Below are 19,054 nucleotides of genomic sequence, written 5' to 3' on the forward strand. Positions count from 1 at the left end.
GTGCTGCTGGATCATATACTAAGGAGCTCAATCATAGGAGTGGCAAAGCATCTGGTGCTTTTAAAGAACTTGAGAAGGTGTAGAAGGACCGGTAGATCAACTTAGACACCAAGAAGAAATTCTATAGTACATGCGTTCTCTCTACCCTTCTATATGCTTCTGAATGCTGAACCCTCACTGAAAGAGATGAGTCCAGATTAGATGTATTTGATATGAGATGCCAAAGGGAAATTCCCCGCATCAAATGGACCTAGCATATCACCAACAACTTCATAAGATCATCAGTGACGAAACAACAGAAGCTCACTACTATCATAAGAAAGCGATGCTTACAGTGGTTTGGCCATCTGCACAGAATGGATGAGAGTCGCATCCGGCCCAAGAAAGCTCTACTTCTGGAATCCCACTCATGCTTTTTGGAAATGTCATCGACTTCGTATAGAAAGCAAGAAAAGTATAACCCTTCTACCTAGGCGAAGCTTGAGGTACCCGGAGGTAAAACTGGTCGATATAGACTATGCTGACATAGCCCTCCTAAAAGAGTCTGATGCCAAGATGACAGATACAACTGAAGCCCTCACTTGGTCATTCAAGCTCAGCACCTTTGGCTCCAATGGGAGATGAAGGCCTCATCAAGGTTATGGGAGCATACTTTAGTGCTGATGGATCATATACTAAGGAGCTCAATCATAGGAATGGCAAAGCATCTGATGCTTTTAAAGAACTTAAGAAGGTGGGGAAGGAACGGTATATCAACTTAGACACCTATAGTGCATGCGTTCTCTCTACCCTTCTATATGCTTCTGAATGCTTAACCCTCAGTATTCCAGATTAGGTGCATTTGATATGAGATGCCAAAGGAAAATTCACCGCATCAAATGGACCCAGCATATCACCAACGACTTTATAAGATCATCAGTGACGAAACAACAGAAGCTCACTACTATCATAAGAAAGCGATGCTTACAGTGGTTTGGCCATCTGCGCAGAATGGATGAGAGTCGTATCCGGCCCAAGAAAGCTGGAATCCCCCAATGGAAAGAGAAGACCTGGACGCCCTAGGACAACTTGGAAGAGTGTTATTTAGAGGGACTTGGATAGACTTAACACCAGGTGGTCTGTGGAAGAAGCTGAAATTGCTACGGACCATGTGGAAGTAAAGATATTTCAAAGGATTTTTTTTATTGATTTCGGCAGGTGGCCATTTTGGTTTTATGCAAATTAGGCACCTTTTGCAATACTTGAATATTGTGGAGCTGTTCATGATCCATTTGTGTAATAATTTTCCAACCTATCCCATAAGACCTGAATCATTGTGTTAGGTCATTTAGAAGTGAAGATATATGTCAAAGTTGACATTTTCTGTATTTTGACAGGCAGCCATCTTGGATCTATGCAAATTAGGCATCTTTTCTATACTTGGATACTTTGGGACTTTTAGTCTGGTGTCAAGAGACCTCAAATTAATGTGGTATGGTGACAAAAATAGGTTTCAATTTGTTCTAAGTAGAATATTGCTATTCTATCATTCAAAATGATGTGTTACGTGTGTAAAAAGATTTTGGCGGCCATTTTGAAAATCTAACGATGATCTGTTTATGTAATCCATTTTTAACCTATCTCATGATACTTGTTGTGTCCAAAACCCCCTTCCTAGAAAGTTAAGCCATTGTAATAGGCCATTTAGAAGTGAAGATATATCAAAATCTAGATTTTTCTGAAATTTTGGCGGCCATTTTGGATTTATGCAAATTAGGCACCTTTCCCATACTTGGATATTTTGGGACTTTTAGTATGGTATTTTGGGGACCTCAAGGAAATGCATTGTGGTGAAAAAAATTCTGTTGCAATTAGTTCCTTAGAAAATGCTAGATTTACTGGCCTAAAAGGAGATGATATTTTTTAAAATTCCAAATAATTAGTGCCTCTAACCCCTAACCTAATTAGCATAATTATGTTGATGTTTCTGTCTTGAATGTCACATCTAGCAGATTTATATCACTGCATAATTTGATGTCCATTAACCATTGAAGTCAATGGTTTACAACCGATTCATCCCGGGTTTATTTAGGGAAGATGTTTGGCCAATAAAAAAAATGCTATGAGATTGTCGCCAGGCGCTTTGTTTAGTGATGAAGAACACAAACTGGCTGGTCATCATGCAGTTATTGTTAACTATAATAATAATATAATATAATAATATGGAAATTTATAATGCGCAAGTATCCGTCAGAGCCGCTCACTGCGCAACAACAGGAATATGACCACAAAGGGGAACATGATAACAGAGCAAAAACAGATAATATACAAAATACCATAATAAACATTCTACACTACAAGTCATCAGCAAAAGCGATATTAAACAGATGTGTTTTTAACAAAGATTTAAAAGAGTCCAAAGTATTACAGTTTTTAATGTGAATTGGTAGATTGTTCCAAAGTTTAGGAGCACAAATGACAAAAGAACGGTCGCCAAAAGAGTTGCTAGATCGTGGTTCCTGAAGAAGATGAAGATTGGCTGAACGAAGTCCAGTGCGCCCAGGTATATAAATGTGCAGAAGATCGGCGATATATGATGGTGCAAGTCCGTTTTGTGATTTGAAAACAAAAGTGAGGATCTTAAATTCAATGCGTTGTTCAACAGGCAGCCAGTGCAAGTCAATTAGAATTGGAGTGATGTGCGAACGTTTCTTTGTGAGAGTGATGAGGCGAGCGGCAGTATTTTGAACCAATTGCAGACGACGAAGTTGTGATTGTGGAAGACCGTACAAAAGAGAATTACATGTGTCCAAGCGAGATATTACAAGAGAATGAACAATGAGTTTAGTTGCTTCTATTGTGAGATATTTGCGTATCTTGCCGATGTTACGGATCTGATGATAGGCGGCTTTGAGAGTGGACGCAACTTGCAGTTTATGAGACATGTCAGAATCAAAGATGACACCCAGATTTCGTGCATCACAAGATGGTGTAATTTGCGATTCTCCGATGACAATGTTACTAATGATGGATTTAGATTTCTGATGTTTTGAGCCGATGATGAGAAATTCGGTTTTTGTATCATTGAGTTTAAGAAAGTTTACACTCATCCACATTCTTATTTCCTCGATGCAAACTTCAATGCGAGCAATACTTTGAGAAGATTCAGATGGTTTAAAAGCAAAATAAATCTGGGTGTCATCTGCGTAAAGATGGAATTGCAGATTGTGCCTTCTGACTATGTCACCAATTGGATGTGTGTAAATTGTAAACCACTGCGGCCCCAACACCGATCCCTGCGGTAAGCCAAATTCAAGTGAGCATGGCTCCGACATGGCGTTGCCGATGACAACACGCTGAGAACGATCGCTTAGGTATGATTTAGCCCAGGATAACGCAGTGCCACTCAAGCCAATATAATCATGCAGCCTTTTCAAAAGAATTTCTGAGTCAACAGTGTCAAATGCTGCAGATAAGTCTAACAAAATAAGGGCACAGATATCCCCACTGTTCAATGCACTCAAAATATCACTCTGGACGCGTAACAAAGCAGTCTCAACACTATGACGTTTCTTGTAAGCAGATTGATAGCATTCTTGAAGCTGGTTTCTTTCCTGAAAATCGGATATTCTTGCTGAGACAACTCTTTCAATGAGTTTGGAAATCCAAGGCAAGTTCGACACGGGCCGATAATTTTTCAGATCATCTTGATCGAGACCCCACTTCTTAAGGAGAGGTCTAACATGCGCCTCCTTCAAAACAGCAGGGACAGAGCCAGACTGCAGGGAAGTGTTAATCAAGTGGGTGAGAGCTGGAAGGAAGATGTCAATACCTTCTTTAACAATCCATGTCGGGACAGGGTCCAATGAACAAGACTTGCTTGGAGAGTTCATAATTATTTTCCTTACTTCGTCCTCTGTTGTCAAGGTAAAATTATCCAAACAGATATTCGTTGATACATCTATGCAGGTAGAGGTAACAGTTGGAGGAAACAAATCGCGAATAGTTTTGATTTTCTTTATAAAATAGTCCGAGAACCTGTTTGCAAGAGCTTCATCAGAAGACGATTTTGGAAGAGGTGAGTCTTTGCTTCGATGAAGAAGTTTATCAAATGTCTTGAACATCTGCTTTTGATCGTTGGCAGATTCATTTATCAGCGCGGAGTAAAAGTTGATCTTGGCATTGCACATGAGACCGATGACAAACTGCCGTTGTTCAGAATACAGTTGCCTATCAATCTCCAGCTTCGAGCGACGCCATTTCTTCTCCAGCTGTCGCCTCTTGTGCTTTGCCTCGCGTATCTCGTCATTATACCACGGGGAGAAAGGTCTAATTATGACAGTGCGAGTTTTAGCAGGCGCATGCATATTGAAGATGTCAGTGAGAGATTTGTTGTATTGATCAACAAGATGAGACATATCAGTGATCTCGGACAGGTTGGTCGAAAAAGCTGAGCTGCAGAAGTCAGAACAGAAGTCAGTGATGTTGATAGCCTTCAAGTGGCGGGTGGTGATAATCTTTTTCAGTGTAGGAGGGCGATTCATGTTCAATTTGCAAGCAAGCACAAAGTGATCAGAAAATCTTTCTTTAACTTTGGTATGAGCAAGAATAGATTCACCCTCTCTTGAGATCACTAGGTCCAACATGTTGCCCAGATAATGAGTTGGTTCAGTAACATGCTGCAACAATTCATAAGAGGAAAGAACATCAACAAACTGAATTGTTTCAGGATCGTCAGGCACATCCATGTGGATATTGAAATCACCTGTGATGATGAGGCTTGATTTATGAAGAACATACAAATCCATTAAAGTATGGAAATCATTGATGAAGTCATTAAATGAACAGCCTGTGCTTTTCTTCTGTGGCCGATAAATAATAACAAGGCGCAGAGATTGTGAGATATCTGAAATTTCACAATGAATTGATTCAAAAGATTTTAATTGGTCAAATTTGTGAATAGCGATGTTCATGTTTGATCTAAACAGAAGACCCACTCCCCCACCACGTTTGGACACGCGGGGAATATGGGTGAATGTGTAACCATCAGGAGTGAAATCCGCAGTAGAATCATCAGGTTTTAGCCAAGTTTCTGTAATGGCAACCAAGTCAAATTTGTGATCTAAGATGGAGTCCACTAAAACAGCCGATTTGTTTCCAACCGACTGCGCATTTATAACACCGAGGTTCACAGATGGCATGGAAGGGGATGGTGGATTCAGAGATACGTTGCCAGGTGGGGAAGCGTTAGTATGTTTCTTAACTTGTTTTCGCCACCCAGCTCTCACACCACGATACGTTGTACGTTTACACTGGATACCAAGCGATTGAATGTTTTTCCATGTATCAAGTGACACAGGAAGATCAGTACATTGCATACTAAAAAGTTGAGCACGACTGTAAGAAATGTACTTGTGCTTCAGAGGATCACAGTTACCAGTATTATCTGGTCCAGGGTTAGGGTTAACGTCCCCTGCAATGAGTAGTTGCAGCTGAAATGTAGCTGTACAGTTTTGGTAAAATGAATGTGGGAACCAAGATATTTATTATGAACAAAGTTGCCATTTCCACTGTAGTATTTCACTTGACGTATAACAGCTCCAAGTTGATGTTCAGTGATGCATGGGCATAGTATGACTAAAGTCAATAAAGTACTCAACTTTAGTGGATCCAACATTGTGCAATCAATGGAAATCAAGTTACAAACAAGAAGATTTGGTATTGATCCAATATGAAGAGGAAGATTAGGAATTGATCCCAATATAAAGTAGTCAGCAGTGACTGTAGCAAAAATGTCCACACTGTAGTGTAGTTAAATACAGGTGACCAAGATGAAATTTTATTTTCTGTAATATATTTGATGATGATAATGCAACAGCAGTTCATGATGTCCAATGTGGTCAGTGATGTTAACACTTCTGTCTGTTAAAGATTTGCTCCAAAACTCGACCTAGAAAAGGTCTAAAAGTCCAAGTAAAGTGGGAGCCCATCTAAGCGGCAGCCTGTTAAGGCGCACAACCAAATAATTCAATTACTACAACAATTCTAATTTAACTACATGTATGCACACAACACAGGGGCACTCACAATAGGCAATTGACATGACCCGTAGTGGTAGCGCTGTGTTGTAGATATAGGAGATGAACTAGTAAGCGTCATATATCAAAAAGTATAAAAGGTATGATTTTAGTACTTGCTCTATGTTTCAAATACTTATTCTTTTCAAAATATCTGAATTTTTAACCCGGTACAAGCTTTAATAACGGGGGACCATACATTTGTATGAGAAAGGAAATCTACACCTTATCCAAACTCCCGTGTTAATCCAATGCAAATTTTGCTTCACCAGGCCGCCCTGACTTGGTCGCATTTGGAAGATGGGTGCCACGAAACCGTAATAGGTAGAAATTTAGTACTTTCTGTCAATCAAGTATGGTTTATTCTCTACATGTCAATCTTTAAATTATTAGCATAGTCCTTATAATAACGGTGGGCCGCCTTGATAAGTAAATGATAGCAAACCAGTGAAAAATACCCCAAAACTCAGTCAGTGGAGCTCCGCCCGTACATGTCAATAGCATCATTATCGATTGGATTAGTCGATCGTAGCGGACAATCCGATCGCTCATTGGATTAATATTATCACGTGGTAAGAAATTTGTATTGGACAATCGATTACTATAATGGTTTAGTACTGCATATTTCGGTTTAATCTTCACTAAGCGGGTATATGGCTGAAAAGAACACGGTGAATTTGCCGTGGACAAAACTGCACTATGAACCTAGACTAGTCTTATTTCACTTACACGTGTAAAGGTACGTGTCATCAAGCCTAGCGTCCGTATCGTCAATTCGATCAAGTCCCCAGGATCCCACAGCATCAGCGTAGACCACCCCATCCTGTTCAACGTACTTGACCCCTTGAAGTTCCCGCAACTGTAAAAACAGATGAATACCGACATTGTCAAGAATTGTCAAAGATCATGAAGATGTCATGATATATCAAGTAGCCTACAAAAATAACTGGATAAGATATACCTTAAACTCAACGTCCCAATGCGAAATCACCGTATAGCGCTTATGAATTTCAACGGAATTGAAGGGGGAAAGCTGAATAATGTGTTTCAAACCGAGTCAAGGAAAATATTGTTTAAATCCCTTCACACTAATCAGTGGCGTACCGTGGCCGCCCCAACCCCAGGGGGGGGGGGGGCTGAAGAAAATCAATTTTGCCGCCCCTTCCTCAACAGCCCGAACAGGTTGACCTAATTTTTTTCTCGGTCGTTTGAAAAAGTGAAGAGCAATTTTATTTACTAATTCTTTTTAGTAAAGCCCCTGCTTTTACCCCGGGGCTGGCGCCCCAAAGCCCCCCAAAAAAAATACGCGCATGTTAATGATTATAATTCCCGGAGGTAAGTGGATCATTTCACTTTTCACCTGATTATTACGATTATCAGGTATAGCCTATAGAGGAACACTTGGTGTTTGATGTCTTTATTAAAAACAAAACAAAATTAGAACAGAAAAGCCAGATGAATGGGTTAAAGGTGGGTAACCTGATTGACAATCTCATCCCCCACTTTACCTCATAAAATGCTGATTTTGGTATCAGATGAAAGCTCATATTTTTCTCATAAACATATTGAAATTTGGCGTTCCAAATCGGTATATTTCCGAAGAAATCATCAAAAAACTGCCGAATTAGTCTCAAATATGGTATACCATATTTGTCTTGAGTTCGAGCTTCTAATTTCAATATGCTTATGAGAAAAATAGGGCCTTTCACTTGAAATCAATATATTACATGATCATGGTGATTATCATTAGTAAAAACCATACTGCAGTTACTGTCCGTTTTCCTATACACAATACACAGTGCTCTTACCATTGACGCCTGACCTCTACAAATAGCGTACGTTAGAAGTATGGGGATTTGCCTAGTTAACGTCGCTGTGTGAAAAATAACCGGCCAATAAGTACTCTTCTAAAATTCTAGAAAATATAGTTTTGTAACATGTCCTAAATTTTTAGCTAATTTAGATGTTTGGAAATATTCGTACTTTGGTGTTTTAGGAAGGATATGTAAACGACAGATAACACCAAAAATATGAAGAAATTATTTCCAAACCGTGTTAAGTCTGCAAACCACCATGCTTCTCATTTTCAAGAACGCTGGTTAACAATAAGCACGTATTGTCTCATTTCGTAAACAAAAGCCCACACAGAATTGTTCTCTAGCGTTCGCTTTATAATCGTTCACCCAACTGAAACTATAATACCAGCTCATTGCTCCATTGTACGTGTAAAGCAGAAACATATGTTGTGTGTATTTAACCAGAGAAGATATGATTTAATCAGTTGAGCTGTTTTCAATGAGTGTTATCTTGGTTTAATAGCTTTTAATGGGGTTTAAGTCCTGCAAAGGTCATGGTGAATTCTACTGTAGACATGACTGCATCATGCACTGTAGACTACCAATATCACGCTGTATAAATGTCGGTAATTCCATGGGAATTAGTCACATTTACAAAAAACATTTACATGTTCTTTTTGCACGAGTGCTTAACATTTTATGTTATACGTAAGTTTTAAAGAATTTGATTTTCCAAATATATCAGGTCACCTTCCTTTAACGAAGGGCCTGAGGTCAATGTACCATAATCTTACTTACCATATCGACGTTGTCATCTGGGAATTGTAGAGCCAAACCAGTCTGATACTTGTACTTGATATTCATTGAAACACTGTGGCTAAGGGCGGTCAACTCCAGAGAGGACACAAACTGATCAACATTCACACCATCCTAGAGGAAACAAAAGTGTATAATATCTTAATGTCCCATTGAAATAAAATACTTTTTAATTTTGTTAAAGCTCTGGGAAAGATATGATTAAATTGTCCTATACATGCAGTTTCACTGGTATTTATGTAATGAAATCTGAAATCTTGCGAACCTGACCTTTTCTGCGTCACATGTTGTTGATCTTTAGTTATATTCCAAATTAGCTAATAGTTGGCAAGACAAAACCAGGCGAGCTAAAAAACCTTCAATGTGGAGGTGGGTGTGTGTGTGGGTGGGGGTTGCTCTCTTGCCAATCCAATTTCTGACCTCCAGTGTGTGATTTGCTTTGCACAATACCCGCTGGTGTGCTTAAATGCCGGGCTTCGGATGTCGACATTAAATGATGCAGTCCTTCTGCATATTTTGGCCCCACCCGGCGGCGAATCGTATTGTGAATCGACCGAATAATTTATACTCTGTTGCATGAACATGACTGGTGGAACATAATTGGGGAATATATTTTTTTTGCCGTCATCCTTACCTTTAGCATGACAATGTATTGTCCAGGAATAGGTTCACGGTCCCTCAGGAGAGGCGCCATTTGACAATGGGCCACTGCTGCAATGGCGAATAAAACCAGCAACTTCATCGTTGGTAGCTAGAGATTGTCTGTTACGTTATAAAAATGGACAGATTTAAACTTAGTGGATTCTGTGCAGGCAGGGTCGCGGTTTGGCGGAAAATTCCGACTTACTTTCGCTATAACTTTTAGCTATTACTTAAAGACCCTTTCAGTGATCCCAGCGAAAGAGCAAAAAAGTTGTTGTATATAAATTGTCTAAAAGTCATTAAAATTGCCATTAGGTATTTTTGAAATGAAACAAATTGGCAAAAAAGCTCACAAATGAGGAAAACAGCAGTATTGACAAAGTTGAGGCCCGTTCAAATACGTGTAGCTAATTTATACACTGTCAGTATATAAATTACAGATTCATGTAAATTGCCTTATTTTGTCTATTAAGGGTAGACACGGTATTGTTGGTCGAAACAGCCAAAATATCGTTTTTCAATATCTATCAATATATTATTCAAAAATAACACTTTGTTGTTTTGCAAAAGTTCATTCTACAAATCATACACTTTGATAACTTGCATGATTTATTGTTGTTAATGAGTTATGTACGTTTTACAAAGTGTTGTTGTTCCAGCCCTCTTTACAACATAACTCACAAGACATAGAAAAGTATAACTGTGATATTTGAAATATTCTACACACTCGCTATGAAATGATCAATGCAATTTTTTCCAAAGCTCACTACCATTTGCAAGATGATGTGAACTACCAAATCGCAACAGTTTAATACATGTAGTTGCTAACCTTAATACACAGCTTTCGGCTGAACCACTAGCAGGCTATGTTAACACATCTATGACAATGACAGTGGTACACCAAAATCGGAATTTTGATGATTTTTTTTCGATCGTCGGGATGAATCACTGAATGGGCCTTTAACAAAGGCGAAATATATAAAATGGATTAAAAATTGAAGATAAAATGTAAATTTGGACTTATTTTGATCCATATCTAAGCCTGATCAAAATTTCAAAAATGTGAGAATACGGTAACCAAAACAATAACTTGGCACAGGGAAGTAATGCAATGAATAATCTCAAAGATAAAGAGGAACAACCAAAAATATGACAACATCATTACTGAAAATACTGTTGTTGAAAGAGCGAATGCCTGATCACTCAACTTTATTCCCAATACCAATATCAGGAGACCTAAGCCAAGGGGGTAATATTAAACTACTGTGGCATCAGCATAATCTTAAATAGTTACCTAGACCTTCAATTAGGATGATACACAACAGAATAAGACCCGAAGTTGATAGTCTTCTGAGAATTTCAACCAGAATGGTTTCAAAAGTAGTAGTTTAAAAAACTATTTATACTGTCATCCACATACTGGCTTTTAGAAGGATAACAGAAGGAGTGATCAAAGGCCAAATGTTACCAGCTATACTAACATTGACTTCAGAAAAGCCTTCGGTACTATTCACCGAGGCGTATCCTTAGAGCTCTGCCTTACAGCCTACTACTAGTATTGGATAATAAAACAAATTGTGGTCGTAATTGCAAGGACATATCAAGAAAACCTGTTTGACATCCTAACCGGTGATTCACTTGCATGTCCCTATCTGTTTGTGATAGTACTCGACTATGCTTTAAGAATGACTATCGACAGCAAGGAAGAAGTCCTTGGATTCCACCTGCAATTTCAGACGAATTGGGAAAGAAGAGTATGGACGTTTCAGGAGAAATACAACAAGCGGAAGAACTACTTCAAACGGTCGAATTATAGTTGAAAAAGTCGCCTTAAAGATGAGAGCCGCCAAGTTGACCCAAAACCATTGTTATACCAGCAGGTTAACATCAGCACAAACACTGACAAATGAGCAGTGAAGTGTGCAGTGCCAGTGAAATGAGCCAGAGCATATTTATTCGCCCGAACACCACACGCACACCCCCACACACACGTCAAATGCGTGCAAAAGGCACAGATTGCGTCAAAATCGATTGCGTAACAAAGTACTTCAATTGCGTCGTGTGATGAAAGGACTGGGAAATATAGTACAATGCAGAAACAAATTAAAATCTGTTTTGACTTGTTATTACTCATATTGTAAGCCTCTTAAAACCTCTTTTACATCACACATTTCAGTTCAGTTCAGTTCAGTTCTCTCCATATGGAGAGATTTTATTTCTCAGTATATGGTCGAATCCAACGAAAAGTGTACACGGCATGTTCAGGGCCATAACTTAAAAGTATTAATCAATTGGCATTCGTTTTTGTATTGTGTTTATTCGCCTTGATCATACGCTTCGCGCCATATATAATAAGACAAAAAACAAAAAAAAACTTAGACACAGAGGCCCCAAAACATGCTATTTTTACCCATTTTTTCAAAATATTTCTTAAAGTATTTTTAAAAACATCTAAATCAGTTATGAAAAGAAGTCATTGGATTGAATCTAAATTGATTTCCTGAAAGGTGTGTATTCAAAGATTGCCTGTTCAATTTTTCACATATTTGTACATAATTATGAATTTTTGTGATAATTTTTGAGTGGTATTTTTTTACATTACCTACGAATACAATTTTTCAAAGCACTAGATATATCTTTAATAGAATGGAAATCACTAATAAATGCGCAATTGATACAAGCTTTGATATGTCCAATACTGAAATGCATTGCATTCGGACATCTTTATTATTGTGTTTAGCTGCCAGAAATTCTAAATGGCACAAAGGTAGGTTTGGTAAAAAATATGCATTACCTCCGAATACATGTTAAAAGCTGTGCCATTTCCACAAAGTGAGAGAATAGTAAACAATAGTTAAGCAATAGGTGCAGGGTAATACACTCTTTATTTCTACCAAGTTTCAATAACCTGCGTTTAAATATTTCTGAGATGTCAACAATAAAAGCAAGTATTCGTAGGTAAATTTCGGTAACCGAATACACTTTGACATCATGACAGTATTGTGAAACACCGCCATTCTTGCCAATGCCCATATTGATACATAACGAAGGCCTGTATGTTTGCTATCAAATCATATGTCAATGAAAGTTGCGAATTCACATACATGCCCACCATGCAAAACTGAATACGGCTTAATTGGTGAAAAATATGTACTGAAATAGGCGACGGTCTGCTCATTTGAAAGAAAAATCAGATTCAAAGAAGATTAGAAGGGGATAAATACTTGGATTTGTCAACTGTCATGTGTGCTTCATTTTAAATGTTTACCGACCTTCTGGTTTCTGAGTAATTTGTGTCCAAATTGATTTATTCGAAGGTAACTTTTGACGTTTTCGCTAAGGTTACCTACGAATACCATGGAAAAAACGACTGTTCTCATTGTCTCATGATCTAGACAACACATTGATAGGCCCTGGTATAAAGCTAATTGTAGTTGCCCTCAAACGAAAGGCCACAAGACGTAACTGACTCCAAGATGGACTTCACAAGTCTGCAATAACGGTTTTAAGTGATTTGTGTGCAATTAAGCAAATTAAAGTCACTTTAGTGCCTTTGTTTCTTACTTCAATTCTCTTTCAACCGCAGTGAACCGACATTATTAATACATGATAGGGTCTAAAGTATCAATAAACGCACATAAAGAAAATAATACATTCAAAGTGCTTTATAAAATAAAGTTTTGATTGCGATATCCACCAAAAGTCTAATTCTTACCTACAAATACTGAAATGTTACTTACGAATACAGCATAATACATGACATGTGTAATGAAGTGTCCCTACCAATGGAAATTAATTGTCAAAACTTTAAGCGGTACCCCAGGACACTATTATTAACCATATACGGATTCATTCAACAATTATTTATTATGTAAAATTGCTGATTAACTACTTGTATATCAAAATTAAGTGGTCAAAATCTTGCTAAAAGCATCAAAAATTTTTGATCTAAGGTAATAGCATTTATTCATTTGAACGTACCATCTGAAAGAGATCTAAAAAACTACCATTTTAATAATTCATTACCATAATAGCAAAATTTAAACCTATAAACTCAATATAGATATTGTTAAATCGCTCATGTTACCTACGAATACCCGGGTTTCTTCACCTTTTCATTGTATAAAGCGTTAGGTGTATGCGTATAATTCCTAATATTCTTGAAAACATATATCATACTCGTTCTTATACAATGTGTAAATTGATTCATACTCATTTGATAAATAAAATACAAAAACTGACCTAAACTTCATTTTCAAAATAAACTAGCATAAATTGACTAAGATCATATTGATCGCGTTATAAAAATAAAACAAATATTTTCTGGTTGAGCTAGCATTTTCCTGACACCCTGTGGTCTACATTACACGAAAAAAAGCGTTAATGGGAATATTCCATTTGTTTTAGGCTGATTAGTATTGCGATAGTGAAAGCATCCTAGTGGTATTCGTAGGTAACATTGGGTTTTGATATCACATTTACTATCACACGTCCTGGATTTATTTTTCAAGATTAGTAATGGCACTTTTGGTTCCTATAAGGCCAATATGTCATCAATCAATGGGCAAAAGGAAAAAATTGTGGAGACATCTTTATTTCGGACTTTTATTTTTGGCCCGTGGACACTTTTGGTTGGATTCGACCATATATAGGCCTTCGGCCTTACAATACAATAAAGTACAGTACAATATATTTACCCATCACCAGGGGGCAAAAGAGTTTGCCTGATTTTATGAGCATTAAAAATAAATTTTGATAATGAAATTATAGTTTGTTGATTTCTAGACTGAAATAGAGTAATAAAAATAATTGAAATTTGGAATACACTCTGGCAATAAGCGATTTCTTTCATTAGCATAAGCAGGACATTTTAATACAAAATGATACAAATCTTCAATTTCACCAGTGTGGCAGATTTTACAAATACGTAAATTTCGAGGAACCTTAAACCATATTCCACGAACATATTCTAACTCAAGAACACCCAATCTGGCTTTGGTCAGAAGTATTTTATGAAATGGTTTCTCCAGCCACAATAAATAGTCTTCCACCACTAGATTTTCTTTGATTTGAGTATAAAAAGTAAGTGAGTAAGTAAGTAAGCATTTCATTGCGCATTGAACACAACTTGTTACGCCATCGAATCATTTAATTACCCAATTGATGCATTTTGTTACACAATTGACGCATTGCGTTATGCAGTCGACGCAGTTTGTCGCATTTCATGACATAATAGATGCGTTTTAACACAAAACACGTCGAAATTATTTGAAGCATTTTGTTACGCGATCGACGCATTTTAGTGCAATCGGTGCATTTGGCGTGTTATTAGTAGTAGTGCTCCTTGGCATTTTGACGTAATTAAAGCATTTGACTATTATTCCGTTTACATTTAGCAAAAGCCGTAATCGACTTAACCTGTATTTTGAATTACGAATGCAGATTAATTCGTTGGTTAGTGTTTACACTATATACATCGGCTGAATTCGATTCCAAATTCGCATGCAAGAAAATCGAATTCGTTTGAATACGTCCGGCCCCATATGCATCGTTACGGTTAATACGGATTCGACAAAGTGTTCGTTTACATTATAGCGAAAGATCGTAATTAATGACGACTTATTCGAATTCACTTCAAATTACTGATGGTACAAGTTATCATTGGAATTACGACTTTTGAATTATAATTAATTACGACTGCACCTGTTTACACTTATGAAACGAATTAAGTCGATTATGACTTTAATGAATTCGATTACGACTTTTGACCAATGTAAACGGTTTATGTGTAGTGTGTGATGTGTTAAATAGACTAGTATTATACTGACGATTATGCTCATTGGCTCATTTCACTGGCACTGCTCATTCTGCTCATTTCACTGCTGATTTGCTCATTTCCCTGCTCATTGACACATTTCCCTACTCATTTGCTTCTCATTAGCTCGTTTCACTGATCTTTAGCTCATTTCACTGTTCATTGACTCATTTCACTGCTATTGACTCATTTTCCTGCTTATTTGACCGAGAGCTTCGATTTATTGATCGAGTATCACGTCTGCAGTTGTTTCGCTTACATATAATACATATAAACATCTACCAAAAACGCACCGCCCTTAATTTAATTGCCGCTATTCCTATACGGTTGATTGTATGCCAAATTTGAGATATGCAGTCGAAGCAGAATTTATTTTCGCGCATTATGACACCTCATTTGTTGCAATGGCCCAATATTGATGTCGCAGGGTACATTTTAATGAAAGTATGCCAAGATTTGAAAGTTGCACTGAGTAAAAATCCTACTGCCTTGTATTCAGTACCCATTGAAGGAAATCTGTTCAGCTCTCATTGGATTGTTCTTTTGGTTCATGCATTGGTAGAGGATCAAAACATGTGATAATCAATAACAATTGTCATTATTCACATCAGATCATTATTCACGTAATGTCAAATTAAAACATGAAGATTTCAATATTTTTTTCTGACCAACAAAGTCCTAAATGGCCTACAGTAGTAAAGTTACATTCAAAATTTACTCATTGGGAGGTGTTCACAACAGATGCAACCCTTGGTCATCCCTTCTTGTGACCTTGGTCACAGAAAACATTGAACTTGTATTGTTTTAATATGGGATTAAGTAAACAATGACCACTGATGTGAATAATGTCATTTTTAAAATTGATTATCGCATGTTTTGACCTCCTCACGAACCAAGCTCACGAAACAAGAAGAAATTAGCGCCCGAAAACATTTTCTTCCATTGATACTGAGTAGGAAGGCAATAGGACTTTGCTGCAGCTTTCAAATCTTGGATTATTTTTATTCAAATGTACGCTGCGACATCAATATTGGGCCATTGCAACAAATGAGGTGTCATAATGCGCGGAAATAAATTCTGCTTCGACTGCATGTCTCAAATTTGGAGTATAGGAATAGCGGCAATTAAGCGGGGGTACGTTTTTGGTAGATGTTATTATGTAAGCGAAACAACTGCAATATTGAATCATTGCAACAAATAAGGTCATAATGTGCAAAAATAATAATGACCGTATTGTGTGACGCGTTATGTGTTCGAACAATTTATGCGGGCGTTGGCCGCCGTATTTGGACACCACATAAAAACCGTCGTGGTGCCCCACATAACTAACCGAGTATATGGAAAATGCCATACGGCCGAGCGGTTTTGCCAGCTCTCTTTAGTTTAGTGATTTAGTGGTTTGTTTAGTGACGAAGCAGCACAAATCGGCGGGGACCGAGGCTAGTGTCGCTTGTGGTATTTCCTTAATCGGTTATTAGATTTTTTACAGGGAAAATAAAAGATAAAGTTAAAATCGCATTTTGTTTTCAATTTAAAAGAAAGCAAATGTGACGCAGATGGAATTAAAATGTGAAAAGTGACGAGTATGAATGATGTTAATGACTTTGCATCAGTTATTTTTCCGAGTATCGTGAATAATCAATAGTTGGCTATAGGGGCTCGAGAAAAGCGGACCTCATGATCATTGGCACATCTTTTCAGTTGTTATGTTGAAGGTTCGAGTAAATTGCTCAAGCCAGGCTAAATGCTATGTGAATTCTAGCCTTCATAATTATACATGCATTAAGAGTGCTCAATGCAATATGTTTTCGCGTTAACAAGCATGTAACTCATTTCTTGACATCTTAAATCATAAAATAATATAAAAGACTAACTTACCAGAGTCGTTAGAGAGGTGATTTCTGCCGACTGAAAGTGACTGAAAATGTCCTTTCTTTTCAATTATATATATCTTTATTAATTACACAAGAACCAGATAAGATACCATGTCTGTATTTGATTGATGATATTTTACAGATAAAACATATTTTCTGGCTTGTAGTTTTAACTAGTTTTTGCCACAATCTGATAAAAAACTGTTCAAAACAACTTGTGTGAGCTGTAACACATGGTGGAAGAAGCTTGTGTAGCAAACACTTTGAAAAGCCCATTAAGGTGCGGGATTATCTAAATTATCCTGACAAATATCTAATTAGCTTTAGCTATTAAGCTATTTAGATATTTAAGATATTTGGATATTATTAAAAGATGGATAATTTGGATAATAGTTGCACCTAATAGTTGCACTGTAATCGATGAAACAAACGTAGAGTGCAATGGAATGTCCTTTACATTTTTCAATGATGTTTCGAATATTGACAATTTTATCCCTGGTGTCTCTTCCTGCTCTTAAACCGGGCTGTTCATCTGCTAATTTTGCTGGCGTGGCTAATCAGGCTGACCAACCTAACCTCGGTCGCCGTGTAATCTCTATGGCGTTACTTTTCGTCGGCTTCATTCCATAGTGGCGTATTATTATTATTATTATTATTAATCAACACTTATATGGCGCTCTAACAATGAGCACAGCGCCTTACAAAATATACAGGCAAAAATGAAGCAAGAAACAAATACAACCAACATTAATACAAATGTGTTTTAAGCAAACGCTTGAAAGCAGGCACAGACACCGCCTCCCTCAACTGGATAGGCAACTCATTCCAGAGCCGTGGAGAGGCAACAGCAAACGAATGATCACCAGCTCTCTTATTTGATCGTGGAACCAAGAGCCTTGTTGTATCTGAAGAGGAGCGGAGTCTGGGCCTATTTTCGTGCGTTACCGTGTCGCTGAGCAAGGTAAGTAGGTCACATAAATATGGTGGAGCGACATTTATCAAACACTTATAGACATACAACAATATTTTAAACTGTATTCTATCCTTCACTTGAAGCCAATGCAATGAGTTCAGGAGATCCGCAGAGCACCTGTCCCGTCCACAAGCAAAAACTAGCCTGGCCGCCTTATTCTGGACACGTTGTAGCCGTTTGAGGTCGGCCTCACGAGCACCAAACAAAAGAGAATTAGCATAGTCTATGCGGGACAGGACAAGTGCTCTAACGGCATGATGGCAGGCTTCCTGAGAAATAAAACGGCGTATGCGCCACAGATTGCGAATGTGGAAATTGATAGTTTTACACAGGGTACTAATATGGATGGACATGTTCATTGAACCATCAAAGGTTACACCCAGGTTCTTAACAGAGATTGAAGGCTCAATTGTTTTACCATCAAGCTTCAGTTGGATATCAGACACCAAGTTTAACACTCTTGGGCCCGCAACAACAAAAAACTCTGTTTTTTCTTGGTTCAATTGCAGTTTGTTGCGCAACATCCACATATTAAGATCAGATATGCAATTGGTAATACGATCCATGGTCCGTTCACACTCCCCAGGGACTTTGTGATCAAAAGCAGCATATAATTGGATGTCATCTGCGTAGCAATGAAAACTAATATTATGATGGCGAATTATATCCCCTATTGGTGAAATATACAATATAAAACCTTGAGGACCTATGATAGACCCTTGAGGCAGAGAATAAGTGAGGACGTGTTCATTGGATAAGGCATTCTTTATGGACACCCTGGTGGTACGGTTTTCAAAATAAGATCGAAACCAGGAAACAACGGAGTCACACATTCCAAACCTATCTCTAAGCCTCTGAAGGAGAATGGGGTGGTCAACCGTATCGAAAGCGGCCGACATGTCAAGTAGCACCAACAGTACAGTCTTGCTGTCGTCAACGTACTGGAGAAGGTCGTTCTTCACCTTTAGCAGAGCAGTTTCCGTGCTGTGAAACTTTTTGTAGGAAGACTGATTTCTTTCGCCCAGATCATTCCTGTCTATATGGCTACCTACTTGACATGACGCCGCTTTCTCGATGACCTT

The 19,054-nt window shown here is 37.8% G+C and overlaps 1 pseudogene; it reads right to left on the reverse strand.

The window, feature by feature from the left end:
• LOC140154361 (aqualysin-1-like) overlaps positions 1–9,410 on the reverse strand; it is a 61,766-nt pseudogene extending 52,356 nt beyond the window's left edge.
• Between the last annotated feature and the right edge of the window lie 9,644 nt (positions 9,411–19,054).

This window comes from Amphiura filiformis, chromosome 6 (assembly GCF_039555335.1).
Source record: "Amphiura filiformis chromosome 6, Afil_fr2py, whole genome shotgun sequence".
Lineage (NCBI taxonomy): Eukaryota > Metazoa > Echinodermata > Ophiuroidea > Amphilepidida > Amphiuridae > Amphiura > Amphiura filiformis.